Here is a 19,005-nt window from a genome sequence, read left to right on the forward strand (position 1 = left end):
AAGGGTTTTCAAAATGGGGCCGTATTTGAAAGGCTTTACAAAAGTGCATTTTTCTGAAAAGGTTCATTTCTGTCTGAATGGCACTGACCGTTCAGCAGTTGTTTTTGTGAGAGCTGGTTCTTGCAAGGTCTTTAACGTCACAGACAGTGAATTCAATTACATTGCTTGATATATTATGCCCTCATCTATTATTGTTTATATTAAAGTAGTGCTTGAGATGTTGCATAGACATATGGGAAGGCATGGTCCCAGTGAAGAGTTTACATTCTGTAAGACAAAAACCAGAGGAAGGGGTAGAAGAGGTACCACATACAAGGTTCAGTTCCCCTACTCCTTCCAGTGTAGCAATCCTCCTCAAGTCGTGTCCTCAAGTTCTTAGCTCATAAAAGTTAAACCGTTACTTCAGAATGTTTCCACGGTGGCATAGCCATTTCTGGAGGATACAAATAGTAAACCTTCCGTGGCCTGTGTTTAGGCCAGTGTTGCTCACTAAAGTTCTAGAGATACCTCATGACTAGGGTTACCATATGTCCGGATTTTCCCGGACATGTCTGGCTTTTGGGGGCTCAAATCCCCGTCCGGGGGGAAATCCCCAAAAGCCGGGCATGTCCGGGAAAATCGGGAGGCTCGGCCGGGGCCTCTTTGTCCGGGGCCGGGGGCATGGTGCCGGGCCGGGCTGGGCGCGGGGCCGGGGTCTGGGCCGGGAGCCGGGCCCGCGGGGCCGGGAGCCGGGGGCGCGGTGCCGGTCCGGGCCCGCGGAGCCGGGTCGGGGAGCCGGGCTGGGGTCGGGGGGTGCGCCAGGCCGGGAGCCCGGGTCGGGGAGCCGGGGGGTGCGCCGGGGTTGGGGAGCCGGGGAGTGCGCCGGGGAGCCGGGGAGTGCGCCCGGGTCGGGGAGCCGGGGAGTGCGCCGGGCCGGGAGCCCGGGTCGGGGAGTGCGCTGGGGTCGGGGAGCCAGGGAGTGCGCCAGGGTCGGGGAGCCGGGGAGTGCGCCGGGGTCGGGGAGCCGGGGCCGGGGAGTGCGCTGGGGTCGGAGAGCCGGGGAGTGCGCCGGGGTCGGGGAGCCGGGGTCGGGGAGCTGGGGAGCCGGGGTCGGGGAGTGCGCCGGGGAGCCGGGGAGTGCGCCGGGGTCAGGGAGCCGGGGAGTGCGCCGGGGTCGGGGAGCCCGGGTCGGGGAGCCGGGGAGTGCGCCGGGCCGGGAGCCGGGGTCGTGGAGCCGGGGAGTGCGCCGGGGTCGGGGAGCCGGGGAGTGCGCCGGGCCTGCGGGGCTGAGAGCCGGGGGGTGGTCGGTCGGGGCCGGCACCCCAGGGCCCGAGCCGACCCAGGCTGGAGCCGCGGGGGGACCAGCCTGGGCCGCGCCTTCTCCCCCCGCCCCCCTTACCTGCTTCAGGCTTCCCGCGAATTAAATGTTTGCGGGAAGCAGGGGAGGGGGCGGAGACTTTCGGAGGGGGCGGAGACTTTTGGAGGGGGCGGAGTTGGGGGCGGGGCCCCGGGGAGTGTCCTCCATTTGGAGGCACAAAATATGGTAACCCTACTCATGACACAACCTGTGCTACCCACTGTACTACCTACTTCTGAAAGCCAACAGGGAAGAACTGGGCCCACAGCTGGTGGAAACTGTCAGTTTCCTGCCCTTGGGGAGGACAATATCCCCAGCTGCTATAAATAAAACTGTGGCAGGCCCATTCCTCAGAAAAACATCAATTGATAACAATGTGGCCAAATATCATCCACGATTTAATCTTTCAGTCTTGATCGATTATTGACAAGTTTGTGTCCAACTCTCAGAGCACTTAAATGCCTCAGTTATCCTGGTTTCTTGTCAGTCTGAGTACAGGCCAGAAAATGCATTAGTTGCTCCGGTGGTCAGTCTCTCCATAGCGATTGATGGCTATGCCAATATTAGATCTGTCCACACCTTGTACAAAGTGGTTCATGTGGTGATGTGGAGCCAGGAGCCAGCGAGAAGCAGGGAGAGGCTAAGACAGGCACAGGCTGGAGAAGATAAGGTTAGAAAGGATCAGACTTGTGGGATGGACAGGATCAAATGGAGAGCACACTTCCCTCTAGAACTTGGAGCTGAATCTACGATTCTGAGTCTCAATATTCCTTTGCTATCAGCAAAGATCTGTGACATGCACTAGCAAAGTGTGTGTCTCATCCCACTCGAATAATATCAGTTTACTACTGCTACCAGTTACTCTGTTACCTCAAGTGGCAGAGGTCCAAATCCTTATGACGACCTAGATTGGGGGTCAATATGAGGGAATTTTTTCATTGTACTTTAAAAAAACTAGGAAATTACATACAAAAAATACATTAAAAAGAATATTACAGTTGCAAATCAACTCAAAAGTTAGGAAATGCCAGAATTAAGGTTGCCTATGCAAACTTAATCCAGCCCGTTATACGTATGCATGATGATATCATTTTTAATAACATGATAACATAGTATTTTTCCATAGGACCCCCGCCTGATTCATTGCACAGGTGGACAGTGCCCAAAGAATAAATCAGAAACGTGTGGTGAATAAGGCAGTTATCTGCAGGAACCCTACCTCATTTGTTGCAAAGTCAGAAGGTGTGTACTGAATGAGGCAATGTACTGCAGGAAAAGGAAGGGTGGTTTCATGGTCAGCTGAAGTCAATGGGAGGTCTGCTCTGAATATATAAAGTGCTAAACTTTACAAAGTACGCTTAAAAAAAAAATCAGACCCAAAGCATCTCAGTTTGGGCACTAAGATCAGCAGATGCTTTTGACATTACTCTCACTGTGCCTCAGATCCCATCTGTAAAAGTAGGATAACAACCTTAACTCATGGGAATGAAGGGGGGGGCGGGGATTGTAAAGACAAATTCATTCCTATCTGTGACACATTCACATACTACATGATCAGCACCATAAAAACTCCATGAGGATAATAATAGTTCTGCATTCCATGCAGGGTCTGAAGAGTGTGCAGCAAATAAGGCATAGGGCCACACACTGAATGACAAAACAAAATATCAAATAACTACCCATCCAATAAGTCTTATCCAGTCTGTGCTCTGAATGAAATAGGAGCTTGTGATCATGTGATTAAAACACTATCATAATGCATATATATAAGGGGCTGAATTAAGTTTGCTTAGGCAATTTCAGTTCTGGCACTTTTGAGTGCTTGACTTTGCAACATTAAAGTTCCTTTAATGTAATTTTCTTATCTGTAATTTAGGCATTATGTAACTTACATTTCTGATGAGAAAGATAAAACGTACACATGTATGTGTGTATACAATTAATACATTAGTACATATTATACGCACACGTGTGTACACTCATGCACATGCATAAATGTTAATTAGAGTAGTAACAAGGAGCAAGACCCTGAGTCTAATAGAAAGTTTAAAGAAAAGATTGTGTCCCCAGTGCCGTATTGCATTTGTAAGAAACTCTAGGAATACACACAGCTTCCGTAAAACCTCTCTTGCGGTGATTTTCTTTAGTTGCCCTAAGTTTTAAAATAGTTTCCAAACCTAAAACATTTTGTCACCAGAGTAGATGTAAATTAAACATACTAATTGCAAACAGAAATACACACACTTCACACATACTAAAGAAACTCTACACTTTTAAATTATGGAGTCATAATGTACAGCAGTTGACCAGCAAGCCAGTATTTTACCCACAGTCCTGAAAAATAGCGGAGAGGCGCTAATAGTAACATGTTTTCGTTTTCATTTCAAACTCTGGTACCAATTCAGCTCATATCACATTATATGATCTCATGCTGCTATAAGAGCCAAAAGTTTCACTTGAAATCTTTTCAATGATCAGATCTGGAAAGCTTTTCAATCACTTTAGTTTGAGAAGGATTTAAAAAAAAAAAAAAAAAAAAAAACAAGACCAGAGATAAGAGCCAGGGGCTTGAACCATTGATCACTCATCATACTCTTCCATCTGATGCTAGGTTAGCATCTTTACAGATTCAATAGAATTACCTACCTACCTTTTTTATGAAGAGATTAAACCCCAGAAAATTAAAGACTGAACTATGGGATTAGCAATTAAAGCCCAACAACAAGGGCATCCAATCCTTATGGAGTAGAAGGACTAGAAATAGAAACATCCAAAGTAGAAGGGAGAGTCACAGCTTCCCAAAGAGCCATTTGCTTCTAGCTCTGGAAGACTCCAAAATATTGACTTTAATTACATTTTTGTGGATGAAAAAATTTAGGTAATTGTTATTAAAAAATAGCAGGGGTTTTTTTCTCATAGAATCATAGAATATTAGGGTTGGAAGAGACCTCAGGAGGTCATCTAGTCCAATCCCCTGCTCAAAGCAGGAGCAACACCAACTAAATCATCCCAACCAGGGCTTTGTCAAGCCAAGCCTTAAAAACCTCTAAGGATGAAGATTCCACCACCTCCAGTGGTGGAAACCATTCCAGTGCTTCACCACCCTCCTAGTGAAATAGTGTTTCCTAATATCCAACCTAGACCTCCCCCACTGCAACTTGAGACCACTGCTTCTTGTTCTCCTCTAAGCCTTGTATAATTTGCATTCATAGCACCTAAAGAACCTGGCTTTACAGATGGAGGGATACTAGTAGTAGTTCCACTGAAAAATTTCAGGCACTCACTAAAACATTCCTAGAACAATTAAATGTGTGGCACATGATGGTGTGGTGTAATGTAAAGATTTTACTGGCATTCATTAAGAATGACCCACCATGGCTACCCCAAACTCATGCTAATGATACCCTTAATACCATACCTCACCGATAGATATTCTGCCTATACAGAATGCCCACAAAGTGGTCATTATTAAATGAGCAGTGCACCAGAAAGTTCCAAATATGAGCATATCTGATATAATTGCACTCATTAACCAGTTAAAATAATGTAACAAAAATCCTTTCATAAACCAATGGGCTCGGTCTTGGTCCCATTTAATTCAATGGTAGTTCCCCATTGACTACAACAGGAGAAAGAGCAAATACACTAACTTTACTTAAAAAAAAACAAACTGAAGTATGTATCCTGTAAAACTAAATTTAAATCATCCAAATCTTATCCCCTCCCCTCAAAAAAAAAAAAAAAAACATGAACAAGCAGAACAATAAAGGAATTTACTGTATGTTAGTAATTTTTTTTTAAGTATTCTTGTAACGTCTTTTGAAAGTCACCAAATGTACAAAACATTAAACAAGGCTTCACACAAATCTCCATTTTCAAATAATATCTCAAATCACTCAAACTTGGGTATGTAGCTTCATAAGTTGTGATTGGGTACCTGGGTGGTATTATATGGTGCCTCTCTTGAAAACGTACACAAAATATAGAAAGTACTGTAGTTCCCATTGCCTTAACTACACCTAAATTAAGATATATTTTGTCCATGTGGGTACAATAGAAACATATTTTGATTTTCTCACTGTCTAGTTGGAGAAAGGTATCTAAATGCACACGTGACAAACTATATTAATCAAATTGTATTCTCCACTATCCAATGGTTTCTGCCATTCACAATATAGTGGTGGGCAGAAATCAGACACACTGAATCCTATCTCTTCACACCTTCTTTGGTACAGAGCCCTGCTTTCCCTTTACCTAACATGCTTCCCTAGTGCAAAACCTCTCCCACTACACCCTAAGCACTTCTATGCTTCTGTTCTCTTTCCCTGTGCAGAAACCTTTCTCTCTGGATCTTTTCTCCTCTACCTCCTATATTCCCTCCACCACCAGCTCTAGAAGCATCTTCATTGCAACTCTCAATTACAGCCCATCAGAAAACATATTTTACAAAAATGGTTGTCACTTATTGTCAAATCACAGTTCAATAGAAATTTTCCCCACCCACTCTATTCTCTACTACTGCATCTTTCCATCTCTCACCTTATCTACTCCTCTTTGAACAGTTTAGTTTAATTTTTAATGATATATTTAACCAAGGTGCATGCTTGAGGTGAGAATAACCGGTGTTAAATTTAAGCCAGTACAGCTGATATGGTTGTTGGAGGAGTACCCACAACCTTGTCTATGAGGAAGGAGGGAAGAAGAGAGACCAAATCAGATTAAGGTGATCGTTTTTGGAAATAGCAGCAGCAGCTAGTTGAAAACACACACATGTAGCCCAGCTGCAATACAGATAGATCCCTGACCAATGTTAACCTTTCTGATACACTCATAAGCATATGCAAAAGTTTGATTGAACTCTACCTCCTAGGTTTCACCCTGAGCTCTACTATGATTAGTTTTCTCTTAGGACTGAGTCAGTTCAACTTCTTTGATTGCTTAGCAAATAAAAGCTACCCAAATTACAAAAAGTGCTGCATTGAAGAGTGTTGGAAAGCTCAAATGCATGGGATTTATCAAAACCTCATGCCACTCTTTACAGAAAATCTCTTGTTACTAAAGAGGAAAAGTAAACTTTGAAGGTTGGTGCTTATAATTAAAGGGTGTTTCTGCAATATCTGAAGTTTCTTCTATTCCCATTTGAAACCATGAGAGTTATATCTTCCTGTTTTGACGACAGGCCTCCCAAAGAAAGGTCTGAGTTAATTATAAATTATCCCATTACTCACCCCAGGTGTCCCTCCTGGAGCAGGAAGGAACTACAGCACAGAGAGCTGCATGTAAATCCTTTGATCACATACACAATTCCACTTCAGAAACATAAATCCTCCTCTTTCACTGTACTGACATGACTCATACCTGAAATGAAGAGAGAACAGGACACAAGCTCTCAGTAACCTTATGTCAATGGAAAAGTTAAAAAAATAATACATTTTAAAGTAATTAGCCAAGTCCCCAGTATTTTCTCAAGTAGACACTGAAGTCAAATGCATTGCTGTAATTAAGTTTCAACAGCCCCTGATAACCACACATTTATAGAAAAAACCTACATATTTCAAGTTAAATTCAGCTAAAATAGAATGTCCTGTTACATATTGCAGTCTGGACATTGCCTCAATTAATAGAACTAGTGCAAAGTCTTTGTTAGGATCCCTTTCCTACAAAAACTTTCAAAAGCAGAAACATGACAGGGCGTTAAAAATAAAATATATGTCCTACTTCCACACTGCAGAAGGAAGCCAAAATATATCTATGCAACACAAATACACCCTTACAATGGGTGTTTTTCATGGTTTCTGCACCCTTTTGTAGTCTGTTTTTAATAATTTTTATTTATTTATTTTACTGCACCAGCGCCATAAAAACAGGACCAATGTGCTATAGACAGACAGAAGAGGCCATCCTTTAATCGTTTTGGATGTGCCGAAAGACAGATAGAATAACATGTCTCATAACATTAGCCAGTTTCCATGCATTTCTTCCACAAGAGAAGGCACACTTTCACTATTTGTGAAGGGGACAAAAACTTGCAAACCAAATTGTGTCAACAATAGCAGAATTAACAGTCTGGAGTGTTCAGCAAGACTTATACCGAAGTAAACACTAATAAAAATAAAATAAATTAAATGTAGAACACATTAGCACAACAGAGAACTGACCCACAAAGCATCCTGGCCTGTCTAGTAAGTAGCCTACATATAGTTTCCTGAGCTGAGAGACCAGATCTGTGATTATTTTAAGTTCTCTGGCTTTTTTTTTTAAATATACATTAGGAATTCCAACTTCCCAATGATGTATAACAATATTTTCCAGCCCAACCAGTTCAGACAGTATTAGACCTGAAAAAAATCATGTAATTCTGAATAACTTCGTGCTTCCCCTACCTGAAATTCCAACTACATTTTAGTGACTATTAACTTGAAAACCGGTAGCAAAACCAACATTATTTACTTACAGGGCACTTTCCTGAAGATTTTTGTAATTGTTGTTGAGTTTGCACCATTACCAAGTACTACCATCTCAAATGCCTGCCAACAATCAAATTTGGTAACAAATCAATAGAACAAAAACTATGCCATGTTTCCCCAGCAGAATGAATTTTTACATGTACTAACGTGTATCCGTATTTCCTGAACTGTGCTGGCTGTTTCCTTTTTACATTTTTTTTTTAAACATTAAGTTTCTCATTCTTAATTTAAAGTCAAATTCTGCTTGGAGATGCACACTCATGCACAACTCTTATGGATGCAAGCGGGAATTGCAAATATATATATTTGAGGACAGAATTTGGCCCAGACTATTTAAATAAAATAGTACATTTATAAACACTAATGTACCTATGATACAAGTAAGATCAGTAAATTAATATCAGAATTTAGGGCCAGAAGTGGTCGCCAGATTATCTAGTCTGACTTGTATACATAGGCCACCAACGCCATCCAGCTACCCACATACTAACCCAACCACTGAAATTGAACAGGAGACTAAATCATTGTATGTTACAGGCAGAGTTGGCGGGGGTACACCAAAACCTGATGTGACAGATATTCACACACACACACACACACACACACTTTCACCTGAAAGAACACATGCAGTAAGAAGTGGAAGAAAATAAACTTAAGTAAACATTCTTCTGGTGAGATCACCAGAGCGTTAAGCACATTTCTTTTAGCTCTTTGAACAATACAGTCTAAACTGCAGACGCTAAAGCCTGTCAGATATGAAGTGTCCAAAGATTACACCTCAGCAACATAGCCTTGAATTACATTCCAGTCCCATTAATGATAGTAAAGTCAAAGAGAAGGTACTTATGCCAAAAATGCCAGGGCAAAAATGTTTTCTACTGTGAGAAATCTTTCATTAGTTCTATCTAAGGACAAGAAACATAAATATCATTTTATATATGAGGATTAAAATGTCATGATTAGTTAAGGTCAAAGAGGTCTATTTAGCCTCCTGTAGAGCATTGTCATGGTCTCTGCCCAAAATTAAAAGGCTGGGAGTTAAAAGAAACTGAATTACAAGCTTTTATACTAAAACAAACAAACAAAAAAACACATGAACTAAGCAAATAAGAGGGCCCACATGAAAACAGACTGTATTATATACGAGGTCTCAAACAATCTAGATACTAATGCTATCAGGGATAGACTAAAGGTCGCCAAATTATAGAGAGTGAATCTGACTACACAAACTAAGCAACACCCGCAAAAAGTGGTAGCCACAACATTTTTACCACTGTGGTTTATGAGAAAGATCCCATCCTGCACAGATACAGTGGTGGAAGGGTTACATATGAGGTCACTGTCATGACAGTCTGGAAGCCTGAGGTTTATGTAAATGGGGTGGTTTGGTAACTTGCTATGAGTTTTTATATAATGATGCATATAGTGTAATGTTCTTCTGATATACTGAAATCATGGTCACAATAACTGTGTAGGAGTCTGCATGCTTTGCCGTTGCATACTTCTTTTAGTTCAGTTTGCACCTGATGCAGTTAGAGCACTTAACAGATAAAGATTTCCTCCTACCATAAACTTATCTGATTTTATGTGACAGAACATAAAATGCTGTGTTTAATGATCTTGCTAAGGAATGCTCTGCACATTAAATCAGCAGTGGATAAATAAAAGATCATTAAAGTTCCAGTCAGACTGCCCTGTCTTCAAATGCAAAACAACCCACTTCTATTTGTAACAACTAAACCCGCAAGAAGAAAAATACCACACACAAGTTTATGAGAGAGTCATAAGGGATTGGACTTCTTTGGCAGTCACAACAAAGATTGCAGCTAGCTAGTACGTAGACGCAATCAACATTAATCTTATTAATCATAAAAGTATTCCTTGGATCCTTGAATTTAATGATCGGCGCTCTGCTTGTGGACCAAGGGCATGTTCTGTAGTTCTGTAAGCCTCAGATGGAAGGGATCACTATTAGAAGATTTTACCACTTGAAGAGAGTTCACTCTGAATATTATCATAAAGGCCCACTCCCCATACACTTTGAGCTGACTGCCAAGAAAATTTCAAAGCCCAGCTGCCACCTGTATCTGAGATAGATTCTTCAAATACTGTATGCAGAGAAGCACACCTTAAAATGTGTCAGTGGCTGATGTGAACAAAAATAAGCCAGGAGTCTCTCAGCTGGTGCTGGAAGAATCACTTGGGACATATTCTTCATCTGCCACACTGAGCAGAGTTAAAAATAAAAATTGAGCGGGGCACCGGAGTTGTGACTGGGCTAAGGGCCAAATCTTGAGCTCCTTGTGCATGCTCAGCTCCAACCAAAATCAACAGAAATTTAGATCTTAGGATTTGTCTATAAATATTCTAAGAGCAATGTTTGCTAAAGGGCATCATCCTGGCCTCCATTAGTGTGCATGAAAATTGAACATGCGAATCACCTGTGTATGCAATTTTTTTTTACATGCTTTCATTTATGGACTCAAATTTTAGGGTTCATGCAGGTAAATTCCACTATTTACGTGAAATATACTGCATAATTAGAGGCCGTGATTTGAAAATTTGGCCCTGAAAGTTTTCCTGGTCTTGGGAGGTGTAATTTAAGCTAGCCTTTGGGCAAAGCAGACTAGATGGCATTAAGATTTAAGATCATCATTGAGAAAAAGAAAAGTAAATTTCATTATTTATAAAGTCTCTGTTGAATGTATTCACGGTGCAGACATCTTTATATAAGATCCAAGACAGTGACAATGTAAAAAAGGGGAGAGAGATGTAAACTTCTGTTCACTTAACTTTTTACCTACCCAATGTGCCCAAGTTTCTTGTGGCATCTGTTTAACGGAATAATAAAATCAAGGTATAGTCTTGACTTGGAAGGTGAATTTCCTTCTCTCCACACAAGCTTTACCATCTAGTAGGCCATAACCACTCAACAGCCTTTAATACTTTATTTAAAACAAGGCAGACAGAAAAAAAAAATCACAAGAATACAAGTCAGCCAGGCCCAAGCCTCCTTTTGAGATGCTCAATACAGTTACCTATATTACATGCGTTTGTTTATCGTCAGTATATACCAAAAGGAGATATAGGAAGTATCAGCTGCTTGATGCAGCTGTTGATCTTAGGACCATTTAAAAAACAAAACAAAACAAAAAACACCATAGGTGAGTTTCCTCTAGCCCAGTCTTCAAATACTGACATGATGGGTGCACTGTTCATATCCCTCTTGTTGGTTTAGCATCACATGGGCATTGTGACAGGTACAGTATCTCACTCTCAGGGTATGTCTACACTGGAACTGGAGGTGTAATTTCCAGCTTGGGTAGACATATCCATGCTAACTCTCAATGAGCTAGTACCCTAAAAACAGAAATGGAGCCACAGCAGTGTGAGCGGCGGGATAGGCTAGCCTCTCCCAGCATGATCCCATCTGAAACCTGAGGTATATACTCAAGGCAGCTCACTCATGCTACTGTGGTTCCACAGCTATTTTAGCTCGATCAGAACTAGTGTGGGTATTGAGCTGAACGTTACACCTCCAGCTCCAGTGAAGATATACCCTATGATAGAAAGGAATGCTTAGGAATCTGGGGATCAAAACCAGGGAGCAAAATAGGGAAACAACCGGCAGGATCAGAACTAAGAAGTTGGCAACACAGGATTGGAGATGGGAAGATGGAAACTGGAATGAGGAATAAATAGGAAAGGAAAGAGAGAGGAAGGTGAGGAGATAACAGATATAGATAATGGGGAGACCTGTGGGTGAACCAAAGAGCACATATCCGAGGGGGGGGGGGGCAGTGCTAGAAGAGAAAGTGGCCTGGAAAAGAGGCTAGCATCTGATGAGGTCAGTAGTGAAAGAGAACCTTGGTACTGAACTAAAGAAGGGTGAGCCTTGCTTTATAAGAGCCTTGCTTCATTACATAGATAGATAGATAGATAGATAGATAGATAGATAGATAGATAGATAGATAGATAGATAGATAGATAGATAGATAGATAGATAGAGAAAATAATTATATTGGGATTAAGTCAAAAGACAGGGAACCCCAGAATATGGATCTATTCCCAATACTGTAATAGACTATCATTATGACTGGCAGAAAATTAATCTCTCTGGCCTTTAGTTTCCTCATCTATAATCTGGGAGTAATCGTTTATTTACCCAACAGGAGTATAAAGACTCATTAATTAATATGTTTGAAGTTGTTGGAAATCCTCAGATAGAATATGCAATAGAAGTTATTTTGTAGAAGAATACTATTATTTGATAGGAGAGATAAAGGCAAAGATTGGTGGGCAAAAGAGAAGCAGACAACCCACTAGAGATGGAACTGCCATCATTTGAATTCCATTTTTCCCTCCACTTGTCTGGATTCACTATTTGTCGGTGAATATAGTTATGACATGTTTCCATCCACCACCAACAGAAAATTAACAGCTCAGGGAAACAGAATGTTTTTCTTAAAAGCACTTATAACATGCTTACTTTTAATTTTCTCAAGTATGTACTTCTGGATTTTAACTTGAGCTACTCAGATTCAGGGCTGAACTCTCAAATCTGATAGCCTGTATAAAACCACACAATGCATTTCTTTAGAGCAAGTCAAATCTATCTTGTTCCCTAATTCAGTACAAGATACAGTTTAAATAACTTCATTCTCATTTACACATAAAAAGCTACTCCCATCAATTCAAACCTATGGCAAAGCCTCTTTTCACCTTATTGCTCTTTATTCCCAAACAATTAACATGTGTATGTCTCTTTCCACATGCACATGCGCGTGCGCACTCCTTTGCAGTAAGAGAAGTGAGTTGGCTTTAAGATGTTCAATGAAAACGGCATTTAACATGTACACACCAGCATCTGGGCTGAGTTTGGTTGAGCGCATAATTGGACACAGATTTCATACACCGAGCAGATGGAATGCCCCCTTTTTCCTCCCCCCCCCCCCAAAAAATCACATTGTGGACCCATTCACACCCTTACCCAGACTGCCCCTACAGAATCTCCCATGGTTGCCACTTTCTAATGCTTGACATTATGCTGCCTCTGCCTCCTTGGCAGCTGGAGCCAATATATGCTCTTTGGTGGTGGGTCAGGGGGCACGCTCTAGATCTTCACATGCCAAGACACATAAAATCAATGTTAATGCCCAGAAGAAGGAACTACTGATGCAGAAGGTCACTAAATGCCAGTTGCTCTATAGCACTGAAGTCTTGAAGGGAAACCCCGCAAAATCGACAAGACATGAGCGACAATCTGGTCCTCTAACACCACCAGGGGATACTGTAAAATGGCAAAGACAGCCAAACATGAAATAGACATCACGAGCCTCAGAGAACTGAACACAATGATTTTTTTTTAAAAAAATTTAATTACATGCCAGAGAGCAGTCCACAATATTTATTTTTATTTATTAAAAACCATGGTCATTTTTCTAAGGACAACACAGATTACCAATGTGGTTTTTAAACAAAAGAAAAACAATAAAAACAAAAAATGGATCTCATTTTTTTGTAGCACTAGAAAAAAGACATGATGTGAACAGGCTGCTTATCTGATCCAACTTCCACTTAAAAATCCAAGCTATACTGACTGATGGATGGCATACACAAATGTGAAACCATGTGCCACATTACTGGCACTATTTCCCCAAGGAAGAGGGAGAAAGAACAAACAAACCACATCTGACAAATGCTAGTCATATCACTCCATTCACTTCTGAAAGCTGCTCAGATATTATGGTAACAAGGGCAGTTTAAGAACCAGAATAGAATAGAATCTTCAAACAAAAATGACCTTTTTCCTCTGTGTCTGCTTAAACACTATTAAAAAGCAGCTACACTCTTTGGTGTATTTTGAAGGATATGGTGTGTTGAAAACTATGTTAAAATTGTAAGCTACCATTTTAAATTTCAGGAGTTTTCCTGGTCATGCTTGCAGACAAGGGGTTCTGTAGGGAAGCATGTGATCTTGGTCTAGCAGCAGAGAGTCTGTAAAGAGTCAGCTTAGAGCAAGATGGGGTGAGTTGTGTATCTCTGTCTTACAAAGCATCCTGCTCTCTCTTTTTGGTTCTCATGCATTAAGATTCTGGATTTTAAGAAAAAGTAGTGTTACACTGTAACCTTCCAGAAAGAGTATATTACAATTTTATCCAATTTCTCTGTTGGTATGCCATGAACATAACAGAGGACCACTGTATTGTTAGTCACGTGCACTCTTCTTAAATGTGGATAGAACAGGGACTGATTGAGAGGACTCAGGGCAAGTCTACATTACAAACTTAACTCAACCTATGTTAGATTGTCTTACAGCCACCGCAGTAATTACTGAGGTGGTGCATGTCGACAATACCTTCCTTCTGCCGGTGGCACGCGTCCTCACCAGAAGCACTTCCACAGACTTAACAGGGGCACTGTGGGGGGCTGACAGCTCTGCATATAGCTCCCCGCCAGGAGCCCAGCTGTTGCCCAGGCTCTCGACTCCCCTCTGGGAACCCGGCAGCCGAAGGGGCTCTCAGCTCTCTGCTACCCACCAGGAGCCTGGCTGCTCCCCATGCTCTCAGCTCCCTGCTCCGAGCATGGCTGCCGCTCACACTCCTGGCAGGGAGCTTCGCGCCCAGAGCCTGGGTGACTGATGGGCTCCCGGAGGAGAGCAGGGACCCTCAGTGTAGCTGGTTTCCTGGCGGGGAGCCAGGAGCCTTGGTGCAGCCATGCTCCCTGCAGGGAGTGGGGAGCCAGGAGCAACAGACTGAGCTGTGAGTGACTTTCTTGTCAATTTTACAGTTTCAGCCTTGACCACAGAAACTGACAAGAATGACAGCCAACAGCCGATGTAAGTAACCTGCAGTGTTAACACGGACACTGCGTTGCCTCAACTACACCTATATAAGCCTTGTGCCTCTCGGAGAGGGGGAGTTATTATGCTGGTGTAGTAGGACACACATCAGTGGGAACAAGGTTGTAGTGTGTACACTGACATAGTTAAGTCGATGTAAGTTGCCTTATGTCAATCTAACTCTATAGTGTAGACCAGGCCTCAGAGGAGGAATTTAGCGAAGTGGGAGGCAAAACATTCATGGCTGATTTAAGGCAAATCTAGGTACTAGGTACAGCCTGACATGGCCCCAGCCCCACAATCCTGTTCCCGTGTTAAGGTCCAAAACCACCTGGAACAGCTGTGGAAAGTGGGCACCCCCTTCCTTCCCAGAGAAATTGGGGCAGCAGCATGAACAGGAGAAGTAGCAGGGACAGTACAGAAATTACCTCCACTGAACCCAAGAGCCAGAATGACAGCAGTGGGGTCCTCCAGTACTTATAAGCTCAGGTGAGTGGTCTTGGCCTGCTAAACCCTTCTCCTCCTGCCACAAACAGTCTTTTGCTAGGGTAGTGTTGGCAGTTCAATCCAGAGATGTGGGTCTTAAAGTTAGTATCCCACTATCTGAATGGAGCAGTATGCCCTTCAGGATATGTCAGCACTGCAATTGGACACCCACAGATGGCCCGTGCCAGCTGACTCAGACTCACGGGGCTCAGGCTAAGGGGCTGTTTAATTACAGTGTAGACGTTCAGGCTCGAGCTGCAGCCCAAGACTAAATGTCTACACCGCAATTAAACACCCCTTTAGCCCAAGCCCCAGTCAGCTGGCATGGAACAGCCACAGATTTTTAATTGCAGTGTAGACATACCCTCAGACAACTATTGTTTTAGGCTGATTGTAGACTCAGGTAGACATCACAGAACTAATTGTAACCAGATGTTTAATACAATTTATATTAACAACAAGGGAGAAGGAATATAACTCAGAATAGGAAAAGAACAGGTTAAAGGATATTTAGACAAGTTAGATGTATTCGAATTAGCAGGGCCTGACAAAATTCACCCTATGTTACATAAGGCACTAATTGAAGCAACTTCAGAACTATTTGCAATTATCTTTGAGAACTCAGAGGATGCATGAGGTCCCAGAGGACTTGAAAAGGTCAAACATAGTACCTCTTTAAAAAAAGGAAACAAAGAGGACCCAGTGAATTGTAGACCGGTCAACCTAACCAGGAAAGATCCTGGAACAAATAACGAAATAATCAGTTTTCAAGCTCTAGAGGATAATAGGGTTTTAAGGAATAGCCAACATACAATTGTCAAAAACAAATCATGCCAAACCAATCTAATTTCCTGTTTTGACAGAGTTACTGGCTTAGTGGATAAGGGGAAGCAGTTGATGTGATTTATCTTGATTTTAGTAAGCTTTTCGCACAGTCACATATGACATTCCCATAAACAAACCAGGGAAATGTGGTCTAGATGAAATTACTCTAAAATGGGTGCATAGCTTGTTGAAAAACCATAAGCAAAGAGTAGTTATCAATGGTTCGCTGTCAAAACTGAGAGGATGTTACCTAATGGAGTCCTGCAGAGGTCTGTCCTAGCTCTGGTGCTATTTAATATTTTCCATTAATGACTTAGATAATAGAGAGGAGAGTATGCTTATAGAATTTGCCAGCTGGGAGGGATTGCCAGCACTTTGGAGGACAAGATTAGAATTCAAAATGACCTTGACAAATTGGAGAATTGTTCTGAAGTAAGCAAGATGATATTCAGTAAAAATAAGTGCAAAGTGCCGTATATACTCATTCATTAGCCCCTTCGTTTATAAGCCGACCCCCCAAGATGGTTAGGTAAAAATAGCAAAAACTGTATGGCTCTTTCATAGGCTGACCCTATATTTCAGGGGTTGGCAAACTTTGGCTCCTGGCCTGTTAGGGTAAGCCTCTAGCGGGCCTGGACGTTTTGTTTACCTGGAGCGCTCACAGGCATGGAAGTGGCACACCACTTCCCGCAGCTCCCGTTGGCTGGGAACGGCAAACCGTGGCCACAGGGAGCTGAGGGGCTCCGTGCCTGCATACACTCCAGGTAAACAAAACGACAATGTATTTGATATTCAATTCAATGATTCCATAGAGTTTAAAATCATCAAATTTTGGTGTAGACCCATTTATAAGCCGACCCCGGATCTTTGATGCGTCACTTTTTTACCAAAAATATTCGGCTTATGAATGAGTATATACGTTACTTCACTTAGGAAGATACAGAAGAGGGAATAATTGGCTAGGCAGTAGTACTGCTGAAAAAGATCTGGATGTTATAAGAAGAACAGGAGTACTTGTGGCACCTTAGAGACTAACAAATTTATTAGAGCATAAGCTTACGTGGACTACAGCCCACTTCTTCGGATGCATATAGAATGGAACATATAATGAGGAGATATATATACACACATACAGAGAGCATAAACAGGTGGGAGTTGTCTTACCAACTCTGAGAGGCCAATTAATTAAGAGAAAAAAAAACTTTTGAAGTGATAATCAAGCTAGCCGAGTACAGACAGTGTGATAAGAAGTGTGAGAGTACTTACAAGGGGAGATAGAGTCAACGTTTGTAATGGCTCAGCCATTCCCAGTCCTTATTCAAACCGGAGTTGATTGTGTCTAGTTTGCATATCAATTCTAGCTCTGCAGTCTCTCTTTGGAGTCTGTTTTTGAAGTTTTTCTGTTGTAATATAGCCACCCGCAGGTCTGTCACTGAATGACCAGACAGGTTAAAGTGTTCTCCCACTGGTTTTTGAGTATTTTGATTCCTGATGTCAGATTTGTGTCCATTAATTCTTTTGCGTAGAGACTGTCCGGTTTGGCCAATGTACATGGCAGAGGGGCATTGCTGGCACATGATGGCATATATCACATTGGTAGATGTGCAGGTGAACGAGCCCCTGATGGTATGGCTGATGTGATTAGGTCCTATGATGATGTCACTTGAATAGATATGTGGACAGAGTTGGCATCGGGGTTTGTTACAAGGATAGGTTCCTGGGTTAGTGGTTTTGTTCAGTGATGTGTGGTTGCTGGTGAGTATTTGCTTTAGGTTGGGGGGTTGTCTGTAAGCGAGGACAGGTCTGTCTCCCAAGATCTGTGAGAGTAATAAATTTGTTAGTCTCTAAGGTGCCACAAGTACTCCTGTTCTTCTTTTTGCGGATACAGACTAACACGGCTGTTACTCTGAAACTGGATGTTATAGAGGATCATGAATTGAATGAGAGCTAACAACATGAGGCAACTGAGAAAAAGGATAATATTTTCTTGTGCATTAACAGAAGTGTCATATCTGAAACATGTGAGGTAATTAGTCCACTCTACTTGGCAATGGTGAGGCCTCAGCTGGAGTACTGAGTCCACACACTAAGAAAGATGAGGACAAATTGAAGAGAGTCCAGAGGTGAGCAACAAAAATGATAAAAGGTTTAGAAAATTTGATCTACTTGGAATGGTTAAAAAAAATGGCCATGTTTATAGTCTTGAAAAAAGTAGACTGAGAGGGACCTGATAACAGTCTTCCAATATGTTAAGGGCTATTACATAGATGACTCTGATCAATTGTTCTCCCTGTCCACTGAAGATAGGCCAAGAAATAAAAGGCCTCCTTGCCTGCTGCAAGGGAGATTTAGGTTAGATATCAGGAAAAGCTTTCTAACTATAAGGATAGTTAATTTTGGCATATGCTTCCCAGGGAGATTGTAGAATCCCCATCAATGGAGATTAAGAACAGGTTGGATAAACACCTGCCAGGGATGGTCTAGGTTTACTTGGCCCTGCCTTAGCACACGGGGCTGGACTTGATGAACTCTTGAGGTCCTCTCTAACCCTACATTTCCATGATTCTGTCATACAGACAGCCACCCATAGCTTGGGTCACATTTTAAATATTTTCTTCTCAACCGTAGAGTTACAAACTCACTTGGGTTTTTTGGGTGGGTTTTAATGGAACAATAATCAGATGTAATCACAATTCCAGAAGCTGGGGCTCTAATATGGGCCAGTAGTGCCTAGGACCTATACCCTAATCTGGCCCTGCGGACAAATTAAGTCATTTATTTCTTCTGTGGATCACAGGCATTTAGGAAACAGAGGCAGGAGTCCAGATGTGCTAGTTAGTCCATCCATCAAAGGCTTTCAAGTGCAGTTCAGCAACTAGTCATGTGAGGAATAAGGCTCCAGTCCTATAGTAATCTCCACATAGATGAACCCTTGCACAGGCATGGAGCCCATCTTAGTTCGAGGGCCTAATTTATTAAATTCCATTTGTCCAGGCGAGTTTTTGCTTTTCCTTGGCTGCCACATGAGATATTTTCAGTCTTTTTTAATG

At 42.1% G+C, this 19,005-nt stretch overlaps 1 long non-coding RNA gene across 4 annotated transcripts in view; it reads right to left on the reverse strand.

Annotated features, from left to right (window-relative positions):
- LOC128832548 (uncharacterized) overlaps window positions 1–19,005 on the reverse strand; it is a 419,194-nt gene that overhangs the window by 224,249 nt on the left and 175,940 nt on the right. For all 4 annotated transcript variants that reach the window (XR_008444003.1, XR_008444001.1, XR_008444000.1 and 1 more), the window contains one exon: window positions 6,565–6,694. This is a non-coding gene — a long non-coding RNA (uncharacterized LOC128832548). The remainder of the gene's footprint in view (window positions 1–6,564; window positions 6,695–19,005) is intronic.

This window comes from Malaclemys terrapin, chromosome 2, assembly GCF_027887155.1.
Source record: "Malaclemys terrapin pileata isolate rMalTer1 chromosome 2, rMalTer1.hap1, whole genome shotgun sequence".
Taxonomy (NCBI): domain Eukaryota; kingdom Metazoa; phylum Chordata; order Testudines; family Emydidae; genus Malaclemys; species Malaclemys terrapin.